Source organism: Acyrthosiphon pisum, chromosome A1 (genome assembly GCF_005508785.2).
Source record: "Acyrthosiphon pisum isolate AL4f chromosome A1, pea_aphid_22Mar2018_4r6ur, whole genome shotgun sequence".
Taxonomy (NCBI): Eukaryota; Metazoa; Arthropoda; class Insecta; order Hemiptera; family Aphididae; genus Acyrthosiphon; species Acyrthosiphon pisum.
Genome location: NC_042494.1, coordinates 38,030,914 through 38,044,811, shown reverse-complemented (window position 1 = coordinate 38,044,811; position 13,898 = coordinate 38,030,914). Strand labels below are relative to the sequence as shown.

The following is a 13,898-nucleotide window of genomic DNA, read 5'->3' as shown; positions in this document are numbered from 1 at the left end:
TTATTTAAAATAATAACATACCTATTAAAGGTAACTCATATTAAAAACTTCTTAACACAAATACTCATCTACCTACTAGTATCATGTACGTAGTTCATGTATCATTTTTTTATTATTATTTTTTTATCTTCAATTTTCTTCTGGTAATATATTATATAATATTAATAATATACAGAAAAATATCAGTTAAAACGATATAATTTTGTAGTTCCTTGCATTTCGTTAAAACTAATATTTTCTGCTTTACGTTTTGAATACTGCCCAGACAAGACTTAAATTTGTTAATTATAATTGTAAAGTACGAATTTAATCATGTAACATGCTTACGTTTGGCTACATTCAGATATTCCGCAGATAATAATTAAATCATAATATACATAAATGAAAAATAAAAACGAGTATGGACATCAATAGCATCATATCGAATTAATCTCTGTATGGGTTAGGTACTTTGTCGAAATGTTATATTCATTGTGCGACGTTTGAAACAATAACATTGGTAAAATATTAATTATGGAACGGTTGACAATAACATTGATCATTCGAACTTGGTTATAAATATTTACGCAGTCAACGATCTTAGTCTGCAGACATTTTTAGTGTCAGTGTTGTGTGTTCAATGTTAATTATGGAAAAAAAAATGCTAAAACAAAAGTGTAAACAAATCAAAAACCATTTCTGCTAATGTTTCAGCCGCCGCCGCAACTCTGTCGGCATTTTGGTAAAGTCGAAACAATTACTTTGTCGTGGATGAATGGATTGCCAAAATCAAAAATATACCCACTACGACGGCGAAACAATTAAGCACTCTTTTCGGGTCAAATGTATAGGACAATAAGTGCCATATAAATACCTAATCAAAGGGGTTGACCTTTTTATTATTATTATTTTTACAATTTTACTCTAGGGACATTTTTCAAACTTTTGTTCTTCCGGAATAGGGGGCTGTCCCCGACAGGACGCTGGCGACTGGGGAGGTAGGTACTTATCCGAATTATATATTCTGTAAACTGCACACCAAGTGCACTTGTTATACGGCACTTGGAATGCCTTGTTCAGGTTAACCGGTAAATTAAACGGCTATGAAAGTGACAGTACCGACTGTAAGCACTTGACTGACTTTCGATAATGCCCCTACTCTCCATATCCCCGGACATTATCATTTGTGTGCGATTTTTTTTTTTAATAACCATTTTGTATGACGTCTTAAAAACACATCAGAATCATAAATGTACCTATATGACTGATAAATCGTTGTTTTGGTATCATGTTGTTATAATACGAGCATACCCATAATATTATAATAGATAGATGATTTGTAAAACCTTAAAATGCATTTAAAGGTCTCTGAATTTTATAAGTAAAACTATTTAATATTTATTTCAAACACAGGATGAGTAAAATAGATCAAGTTATTTGTGTGAAGAGGTTTATACATTTATTAATAATTATTTGTTTATAACTGATAATAGCACCAAATTGCATGACATTTCAGAAATATTACTGTTTAGTGATTGTTAAGCTTATTTTGTTTTCATGTTTTTGTACATGAATAATTCTTATCACTAAACCTTGAAAAAATAAATTTTTTTATTTATCCTAAGTACATACCTAACAAGCGTGTCAAATTAACCACGTTATATTAAAACCTAACGGTGAAATGTTGACGTGAATTAAAGTTATTGTACTAAAAAATGTTTATCGAAGAATTTAATATAAATGTTTATCTAAGCCAAATATATGTGTTTACACATAAATCCTATCTCAAGTGGGTGTGCAGATTCCGCAAGTGATGTCACTTTCTGGGTCCTTTCCCCATTCACCGTTTCTCACTTGAATCTCATTTTAAGTACATTGTTTATGATCTACCAGGTTCCACTTGTCAAATACAAACAAGTTTACAAATGTTATCCATCACAAATCACAAAATTTAAATCCATACCTATTTCATTTTTTGTTCAACCTATTTTAAATGAATATAATAAAATATTTGTTTTTTTATTGTGTAAACACAATTAACTGTAGTAGCTTTAGAAAAATAATTATTTTAACCATAGTAAGTACTATATAATATTTGTATTAAAATAGTTTTAAAAAATGAATGAGATTGTTTAGAACAAATTTTAATAAGCAGTTAATAAATTGTCTATTGAATTATACATAATAAATATGAAACTAAAATCAAACAACTGCTATAAATTCCATTAGCTATTACGATTAATTTCAAACAACATTTTTTTTTTTTTGCTAAATATTTACGTTTAGCAAAAAAGTTTACTTTTAAAAAAATGAAAAGAACCTACTTTGTTTATTAATTCAATGCTATAACTAAAACGAACACCTAATCATAATAATAACAATTAATAACCTTGATGTCGATGCCATGATTTAAGTGAAAATATTTGAAAAACCAGGCAATAATATATTGTTATTACTAATTTTAAAATCAGTCTTTTACGATAGAATTATTTTGTAGAAACTAAAAATATAATACAATATGCCTAATTCTAAATTATTTTCGCAAAAACAACATTCTTAAGTTGGTTTATAGTTTATGTAGATTGTACATGAATTATTATAGCACGTATAAAATATAAACTGTAATCGGTCGTGGTGGTACGAAAAAAAAATGTTCGGGAACCCACATTAAGCCAATAATCTGCTGGCGGTAGACCCAAGGGATTTTTTCTCGCACCCGATAAATTTAGCATTTAGAGAAGTGCACTTGAATGCAACAAACAAGCCTTAAAACGATTTTATTGCAAACGACAATATTCGTTTAATCTGTCGTACAAATAAACTCAACACGTTCTCGCTATGAACATTAAATGCGCATATTCCATCGTTTTATGACCAAAATCCAACACTTATAAAATGCCGTATTAACGATAAAGTGCTTGTAAAAATAAGAATCGAAGAAAATTATGGCAAAAAGTTTTCATCCCAACATGTAAATAAACGTATTCACGCTTGGAGAACATTATAAATCATATTCTGTAGAATGTAGATAATATGAACAGTTCTAAGTACGCATCAAAGAATAATATCATACATCTTATTTTATTCTGTAATCGATAACTATATACAGGTTCAAAGCTTGGTCTGTATTATTATTTATTATTTTTAAATTTACATTTTTAATTTCCATATTTGTTTGGTTAAAATGTATCATTATTAATATTCTTTTCAAGAACTATTAAAAATCGTATATTTACTGTGGTATGACGATTGAACTCTAATTTAATGATCTGTGGAGTTTTATGTTTCCAAAATAAATAAAACCATAATATAAACTTTTATTTAAGTACCTATATTATAAATTAAAAATGTATAATAATATAGATGAACATTACGAGAATAAAATTTCTTTTGATGATTTTTTGCCTGATTGAGTCGTTGAAACAAATGTACTTAAATTGAAAAAAAAAACACTAAATAGATCATTAAACAAATTCTTCACCGTAAAGTTTTCGTAGTTAATCGATCCGGGATATCTCACTGATGCTGGATTTGACGGTTGGCTCGTTCCCCAGGGCCCATAGTCATTCAGGCATACAGAGTTCTCCAGTATGGTAACCGTTGTCTACAGATAATGGTAGTTAGAATGTCTCTTGTCACTAGAGAACTTTACGTGGACTAAGTGGCAGCCTTGTTCAAAGTGTCAAACGGGCTAGCACCCCGATGGCCTACATATATATAAATAGTTAAAATGTCCACACTGCAAAGAGAGTTTTTTACCACTCGTGAAATTCGTCCATTATTATCTGCAAATAATATGTAGTAAATATTTTATAATTTCACTTCCAAAGACCACTCCTGTCATCACGTTATCAATTGTTTAATGATTATATGTATAACCAAATCTCTATATATGTACATATAATACGAGTAGAACACTCTTCTCGCAATAACCGAGACTCCTCCAAATGCGAAGGATTCATGACTGTTGAAGACTGACAAATATTATTTATAACATCAAAACTCAATATAGCATCCAACAAATGGCACTGTTCATATTTTAATCTTATTTCCTGGTAGCGAAACAGTGGATCCGTCCATTAACAAGAGTTTTTTTATGAAATTAAAAGCCCCCGAGCACCCGCTGTTATCCAAGATCATTTTAGTCGCCATTTTACAGTTGAATTCGCTTATAACGATGTCGGATACAATAATATTCCCGGCAGTATATTTGGTTGTTTTTTTGTAGCATTTTTTTTCATATGCATAACGATACAAATCACTGTAACAAACTTACTACAATAGGCCGATAATAACTATGTCATTTTTAAACGAAAACCAGTCCTCATATTCGCATATTTCGTCACTCTCGCGTGATTACCTACCTAATTATTGTTAAACTGAAAAAATCATACTCGAAATTATAAATCAAAAGTTAAAACACGGAAGAGAGACACTAAAGTTTCAGTGTTGGATGCGATTTCAACGATCTCAGATGCATGGAATGACATCTCTGCCATGGAAATAATAAAATGTTTTCACTGGCATGCTAGGTTTCAGGCGGCAGCATTCTGTTTTTTTATATTATGTAATAAGATTCACATTATGTTTGTGTATGCTTTTTATAGCAATATTATGTCAAATAAATCAATTTATAAATTATTTAAAAATGCATAATTTTTTTTTTACGTTCAGGTATAAAAAATTTTGTGTATAGAACCATCAGATTCTCCCGGTCCCTCGAAAATCGTTATAAGTGAATAAAAGTGACTTATAAAATATAAAATAACTATTCACAATTTATTTTCACTTATCAATAAAAAATAGTGTAGAAATACCTTAAAAATAATGTTGATGGTGATAAGTTAATTATAATATTTAAGACTGAATAGTGAATACAAACCCATATTCCCGCCCCTCCCCTTATAAATTTTCCTAGCGACGCATCTGGTTCTAGCTCTATAAACATATATTATTGTACCTATGTGTTGTAATATAGGTACAACGAATGTGTGTTTTTTATTAAAATAATAATTTATTAAATAATGATAACCCGCGAACCATAACGATCATCTTAAATTATAATACCTATTGTATCTCTATACAATTTTTAACTTAGTAATAATTTAGAGTAATATTAAAAAAAAATTCAAGTTATTCGTTTAAAATAGGTATAAACATACTGAGGACACAAAGTTCGATTGAACATAATATATAAGCTTATGATGTAGCCTTGGTGAGATACTAAGAGCACTGACGTATGACTTGTAAAATATCCTCTAGAGATTCTCGGAAGAGTGTGTTGGCCAATGCATTTTCTCGTTATCTCAAAATATACACATTGCTACAATTTCATAAAAAACATTATTGTGGGTTGTGAATGATTGTCTTACAACTTGCTATATCAAAAAAAAAAAATGTTTGTATATGCATATAATATGTACGCTTTGTACGTGATTTTCTTGACGTATTTTTATCCGATTGATAAAATACAGCGAGTTTGTTGAATAAATCGTTCATAAAAATAAACCCCATAGTATTGTAAACAGAACATGCTTGTATTTCATGTTAAATGTTTTCTCTCCAGACTCCAAGCATAGGTACTTGATTATATTATAACATCTATGTGATGATTATTTTACCAATTGATTTATTTTAATAAATATGAAATATTGCAATAATAAATTATTGCAATATTGCTCTATATTCGTTCATAAAATATAATAAATAAACGTATATCATATTATATACTTCCTAAAAGAACTTAGTAGATTATTACGAAAATTATTCTATTTTCAGAAATGTAATACTGGAAAAACTAAAAGTTGTAAAACCAATGTTAGACTAAGTTTTAGTCTAATATACGAGTTTTAAAAACGTTATATTGAATATCCTTGCATATAATATAATTGTTTAATTATACATTTATAAAGTTCATTTTATTTGAATATGAAAACAATTATTTTCAACTAATAAAATTGAGTGAGGAAATTAAACCCCACGTCAATCATGGATACAATTATTATTATGATTATATACAGTCTGTTCTATTATTATTATAATTTACAACTTAAATATATATTTTATTATTTGAACTACTTTCAGAATATTTTTTAACTCAAAAACATTTATGATTTTAGGTTTTAATAGTTTAATGTTCTGTTCATAAATTTATTTTTAAATTTAAATGTTATTACTGTTTTTATAATCGTTTATATGTGGCATTAGTTGATACGAATTTTATTAAAAAATACAGTTTCAAAAATTTGTTTGTATGTTTAACCAGGAAATAATATAATGATTCAGATACTCTTACAATTTCCTAGTCACGTTAAAAATAATATTGAAAATATTATGAATATTGCATAATATTTTCAATATTATCGACTCATTACGTCTTTTTCAATTTTTATAATTATTCACATTTTCCGTTATTAATACCCCAATTGATAGAGTTATTCACGCTTGTATCTATTAATAAATTGTATTTTCCAACAATCATATTAGAACCGTAGGGAATTAAATAACTCTTCGGGAAGTAGTTCTTTTAAAGTAAAATAAATATTTTTAACATTTTAGGGGTACCTACATTATAATTATGTAGTTAAACGAATAATACTATTCATATTATACAGATTATACTACAATATGTCAATATATATATATATTATTCCACAAAGTAATGGAAGGTGTGTGAGTAAAGCAAATTTAGACAATAATTCAGTAAGCAAAAAACACCTAACATCGGTTTTTACCATGTAGGACGTAGGTGTTCCATGTTACGGGGTAGTAATTTATTATAAGACGTTCTCTATTTTTGGTGTACTGTATCAGTGACAGATAATTACTAAATACGAGAGGATTTTGATGTTAATAATATTAGACAAGATATTTAGTTATACTGACGATACATTTAGTGTTAATATAATATTTTTTATTTAACCGATGCCCTGAGAGCAATAAATGTAGCAAACGATGAAACAAAAATACACACGTATATAATATTATGTAGCAGACCGAAAGATTATTATTACGCATTTTGTAAAGTAAACAAAAATAGTTTTATCAATATGGTGGACCAAATGACACATGTGTCTAGAGTATTGATGTATATTGTATATTGTTATGTTAAAATATTAATATTAAATACTGTAATAGTGCACTATTACATTGGAATTTGCATTGTTCATAGATACCTAATAAATAAATAGTTATAAGTTATAACTATTTAGAACATTTTATTTTCAACAAGAATATTCGAAAAGTTGCCAAATTCACTTATACCTTATAAACAATATTGCCATGAATAAATAATAAATTACAAAAAAAAAGTTATTTTTTCAGAATGAAAATTTCAAATTTCTATAAATAGCACAAAAAGATTAAAATATTTTGAAAATTTTATTATGTCCATAGATAATACTAAAATATGATATTTGATGAAAAATTCAAGTTTTTACGGTTATTTGTTTTTGAATAAAAACAAAAATAAACATTGATTTTGTCGATTTTTTTTATTTACCTCAATTAATTTAAAAAAAAGTATGGACATTTTTTACTTTTTACTTCTCCGAGTACCAACTAGATCCCATGTGGTACCAAAAACCATCTTCAAAGTTAAAGGTTGAAGCATTTTTACTACTCCAAAAATTGATCAAACATACAAAAAAAAAATTTAAAACACTCACTTCATTGCGAGACTAATACAGTAATACATTCATAACGTTCTACTCAGAATCTAAAACGAAATCCATAATTAAATTGAAAATCATGGTTTTATAAAATTAAATTAAAAACAAATATTAACCATCTTTATATGTAAACATAAAACATATATTATTATATTACCTTGTAGGTACAATATAATACTATGTACATAATAAAATACGAATATTATTTTTTTAATTTAATAGTAATAATCAGCTGATGCTTGGGTTCTTGTTTAGATAATTAAATTCTTGTACCACATTTGATTTTGTATTAACATTGTTAGTTTTAAAAAATCAATAAAATTGTACACAATTATTTAAAATTTTTTGAATATAACATGTATCAACTATAAAAACACTCTGCACGTTAATTAATATTATGTTGACGAAATGGATACTTCAAACATGAATATTAATAAATGTGCGTACACATTAGAAAGCAATAATCTATTAAAACTTTAGGAACATTAAATTTAATCCAAAAACACACAGTATTACAAATATTCCAGATGTTTATTAAAAATAATAGTAATACCTCAAGGCTCAAACTTTAAAATACATTGTTGACGGTTACCTTAACGTATTTATAACATCATGACTGCGCCGATTATATTATTTAAAAAATCTACTTAAATATTTATCAAACATAATTTCTAAAGCTTAAAAAAATATAAAAGTAGATTAATAAGTTGATTTGGTATAACATGGTAACGATGGGTTTTTGGTTATACAATAAATTATCCTTTGAAAACATAAACGGTATATTAATACTTACTTGCCTAGTAAGTAGTAGTTATAATAGATACCTAATTCTATTATTTACTTCTAAAATGTTGATGAACAATATTGCTACATATTTCCATGGCCTTTCGTCCTATAATTTTGAAAATGTCTACATCTAATAAACCATATAGTTTTTGTGTTGTCGTATCGATTGATTCTCACCGTATTCAATGGACATGGGTTTTAATTATTTTTGTAAACCGATTCTAATCTCTTGCCTATTATGCTTCATAGTTATTAATTAATAATCCTGGTCGGAATGTATTTAATTACACTGCCTGCATGTGAAAACTATGATACAATAGTAACGTCTAAGAGTTATAATACTTATATTAAAATAAGAAAGACACCTAACTTTAAACAAAAATATTGTGTGAAGTATAAATCTTTCAGTATGACGAATTAAAGAGTGATATACAAACACTCAAATGTGTAAAGGTAATAAGCAACGGTTTTGGAAATGCAACAAACATAAAATAATGAAAACCAAAACACTTTTTTTAATAGGTATACTAAAAAGAAAAAATTACTTTGGACTATTGCTTTCAAACTGTAACACATTTAAATACGTGTTAAACGTATTTTATCTAATTATTACATATCAAAATATTGCGTTAAATATTATAATCGCATAATAATATTATAATGTTCATTTTAAAACCATTTTCGCGTTACTTAGTTGCTGTTTTTAGAATTTATATTGCGTAAGATCAATGAACAATTAATTAAATATATTATTTTTAACAATCTCAATTTATTGCATGATGTTTTAAATTGAATGCGAAAATTCGCATGTTGAGTTACTTAGGGGTCATAAGTTACCAACGAATTAAAATGGTTCTCACTATTTAAAAACTAAAAAAAATCTCTAATCTCATAAAAAGGTATTCAGGTTTGCAAACTTATAAATATTTCAATTGCAGTATGCTACATTGTATTTTGTTTAAAATGTAGAAAGTACAGGATTTTACAATTCATTTAATTTTCATAAGTATTTAAGTATTTGTTTTTATTTATTTCTAAAATATTAAAGGGTACAACAATTTTTACCTAATTTATCTTCTTAAAATATCTTTTCAAAATATAATTTATCACTAGGTTGATAACATTTTCGGAATACTTTGTTACAACATATTTCTATTTTCAATTAAATACTATTATTTGAATAACGTTGTTAAATTGTTATTCTCTAATAAATACTTATTCTTATTTTAACATGGTTTTGATATTAAATATTATTTTTTTTTTTTGTGGTTTAAAGAAAAGAATTAATTAAATTACTTAAATTACTTTTACAAAAATATGGAATTCTTTGTTTTTATTACCCTTGGTTTATTCTGTTAGAGTTCAAAGAGAATAATATACTCATCTTAACTTTATTTTAAAGTGTTTTCAAAAATTAATTAAATCATAATAATCGGGTTTTGAACAGTCAAATATAAATAAAGGTTTATAAATCACTAAAAAAATTATGAAAATTCTTGGTACTTCGAGATGCCAAGGACGTTATGCGTCAACCGTGAATCATTTTTTTTTCATATTTATAATTTTTTTTTTTTTTTAGTTACCTATTGGTTTGTTAAAAATTACAATACAAGTATATAATATAGTAAAATAAATGGTGAATCAAAAACTACGCGAACACTAATAATATGAATTGATCTTAAATTAAACTATTTAAAAATAAATAAATACCTTAAATAATTTAATCTCTATCGAAATTTGCAAATCGTTACTGTCAAAGACTATAGAGTATTACGTAATTTTAATTTGTTGAAAATACCAAAGGTCAGAACCTAATTCTCGACCACCATATACTATGCATCCTCAAACGATGACTTTTGATTACAAAATATATATTATGTACACGTTTTACAACACGATGGCTCGTTGTGTTGTTATTAGCGTCTACGACGTGTCTTTGTCACGTGACAACAATATTTAATTTAAATACGACGGAGACTACTTACCGACAAACGCGTGCGAGTCTCCGGGCTGGGTGGTCGACGATCGCCCACGTGTTTGCGTACTATGATGCGATTATATTATCACTTAATATTATTATTCATATCGTTATCATTCATCACGGCGGCGGATACGCGTGTGGCAGTAAACCGGCGGCAACGTGTTGTGGTGCGGCGGCGGCGGCGGCGGCGGCGGTGCGTTTGGCCCGGAGCCGAATTAAAGAATGCGGAGCGCGTGCATCGGGTCTGCCGCGGTCTGTCGTCGAGCAGCCGCCGTTTCCCGGCCGCCCATTTCCACCCCGCCCGCCCACCGGCGATCGCGAATCACGTTCGGTCTCCGCCGACGCCGCCACGCGGGTTAATAATATTCTTCTTATTCGGCGGTGCCTAATCCGACGTGGCGGCGGTGGTCCTCCTGTTGCTCCGGTCACCACCACTGTTACCGAAATCACTCGCCCCACACGATTCCTACCGCCGAGAAACATATTATTATAATTTTAAAAATTCATTAACCGTTCGCTGTGATCGACGTAATTGTAGAGTACAACTACAGTCGTCGTAGTACTTACGGCCCGTACTACAGGTGTGAACATATTTTGAAGTCCGTCCCCTATACGAACGTTTAACCCTAAATCACACGCATTTTAAAATATTCACGAGAATACACGCACACGGTCTTTTTGTCACACACAGTATGGGCGTAAATCATAGTCAACTAACAAGTCGCAAATAAAAATATAATAACTATCAATTTTCGTTTATCGAGCAGCAATTATTAGAAAACACAGTTTAAAAAATAACCCATAATTGATTTTTTACGATCACGCACATGGTTTTTTTGACCGTATATTAATACATAATGTCTGGTAATGAACTTTGAACACTTCTATATTACTGACATCGGATCGTATACAGTTAGGAGTTGTATCTAATGTTAGTTTATCATCTAATTAGAAGGTACCCAGATTAGGTTAGGTTAATATTTCGTATTTTTAAAACAATGAACAAAATTCTAAAAGCCCGGTCTTTTTGACCGTGAAGCGTGTGCTCTAGGGTTAAAAATGTTTGGTTTTCTTACGATTCAGTAGCAGATTATAACGAGGGTTGAGATTTACTAGCATATTATATAAGTCGTAACGTGTTTTGTAAATCTACAATGCACTCGTCTAATAAATTAATGTTTAAAATAATGCCACGTTATTGCTAAGGGTGTCGGTGCTGGTTCTTCCGTTTTTCTGAAACTCCGAAATTCTAGAAAATTAGAAAATTATATCTTATATTTTAGTTACTATACCTTAGTTATAATACTTTTCCACTTATGTACAGCTCGATACCTATTTAAGGGGGATTGATATGGTGTATTTTATCAACGAGAATAACTTCACAGGAAAGTCTTCTGATGCCCTGTAGAATAATCGGATTCCGTTAATTTTTTTTTTTTAAGAAGTGAACATTTTTTAGGTCGGATAAAAAGTTGAATTTGAATTTTACTTTGAATAGTGGTAGAAAAATACGTTTGAAAAAATACAAATATTGTGCATTATTCAAATGCATACTATTTTAGCTTCTATAATAATAATTTTGCCCTTTAGTCCGACTTGAAAAATATTCTCTTTTTTTAAATAAAAAAAAATTAACAAAATCCAACTATTCTTCAGGTAATGAGAGTTTTTCCAGTAAGGCTCCGACGCCTTTAAAACCAATTATAATTGTTTGTATTGATTATATTATTTTTTATTAGTGAAAGGTATTTAGGTATTTTTAAAACCTAATCGAGATCTTATTCAAATTATTTGAACACTATAATATTATTATCATCTACTGATGATTAATCACTACCTACATTGAAACTGGTTGACTCAATTTAATGTGTTTTAATATATATATACTTTTTAGCAAAATTTTAATTCGTTATCGATATCTAATCCTAATTTCAAAAAAATATGTTAATATAGTGACCATTATGTTCCATATTATATAGCGTATCTATTATGATTGTACATTATACACGATACACTATACACGACGACGACGACAACGTGAATCAGTTTTCGTCGCAATATTATTGTGGTATATTCACATACGTTAGCCGGCGCGTCGGGTATGCAATTTTGTTGCATAGATGAGGAGGTGTTTTCAAATGGTATGTCGAGGCTATTACCGGAAAACGTATTTAATATGGGGATATTTCCTTCAGATAACAATAACAGGTTACATGTCAATCACTCACCTGGGCATTTTTTTCAACTTTTTCAATAGAAAATTATAAAAATTTACAATTGCAATCACATGTGAGAGTTTGTGCGACAACGGAATGTCTGTTTTAGTAATGCCTACCACAGTTATACAATTTCATAATAAATCCGTTATCCAGTCGTACATTCAGTATTTATACAATTAACTCCTAATTTTTTTTTTTTTGTTTGTTTAATCTACTAACAAAAATATTTTTTCTTGGTACCGAGAACCGGATGGGGGACTGCGTTAGCATTACGTCCACTCAAACAAAAATTATTTAAAGTAGGTAAAATTCATTACGTATGATTGTTGTTAATTTATTTTTATATATTTTATGTATTTGAGGGTGGACGAAGCAAAATAAGTCATGTCAATAAAATAAATTAATGGATTAAATACTTCACTGGTAAATCATAGCCATCCACGAATTAAAATTTTATTACAACACTAATTAAAATAATAAACAGTCTACGGGCTACAAGTTACATTTTACTAATTCTGATATTACCATTGTGGAAATGGGCATATATTGAATTATTTAAGAACTATTATCTATACGCTAACCAATCTACTGATATCATGTATGCTCTTAAGAGTTCAGAAAGTTCAGAAGACTGGTAAATTTAAAAAAAAAAATGGTAACATCTACCTAATTATACATTATATTTTGACTGACAGAGATAGACTTAAATTCATTTCACTATAATTTATTATTTATTTTTAATTAATTAATTTAAGTAAAAACAAATAACAATCGATTATTAAAAATGCTTTTAATAGGTAAAAACCCAGTAAATTTACTAAATTTTTTTTTAATAACAAAGTCGTATTTGGACTTGGACATTTATTGCAGGTTATTGAATTATAGAATGTTCATGGTAGTCGGTTATTTCGTCTAATATTTTACCGTAAATCACCTAAGTACCTAATTTAAAAAATAATTTTCTAAGCTTTTAGACCTTTACGGGTGTCATACATATTATGTTAAATCTTTATAATTATTACACTTTTTTATATTAATTTAATAAAAATACACTTTGTATGTAGGTTTTCTTTCAAATACCAAATGGTTTTCGTTTTCATGATTTGAATTATTTTTGTTGTATTATAATAATATAATATATAAATAAAAGTACATATTATTAACACTTTATATGCGATATGTAAATGAAAGTAACATATGACGTGGCGTTAGCTCATCAACAGATACATTTCTACTATTCAACATTATGTACGTAAATACACC

At 28.2% G+C, this 13,898-nt stretch overlaps 1 protein-coding gene across 2 annotated transcripts in view; it reads right to left on the bottom strand.

Annotated features, from left to right (window-relative positions):
- Nucleotides 1-10,608, bottom strand: part of LOC100166902 (lachesin-like) — a 168,858-nt gene extending 158,250 nt beyond the window's left edge. For both annotated transcript variants that reach the window (XM_029487009.1, XM_029487010.1), the window contains exon 1: nucleotides 10,421-10,608. The gene's annotated coding sequence lies outside the window, so the exon portion shown is untranslated. The remainder of the gene's footprint in view (nucleotides 1-10,420) is intronic.
- Nucleotides 10,609-13,898: the final 3,290 nt, after the last annotated feature.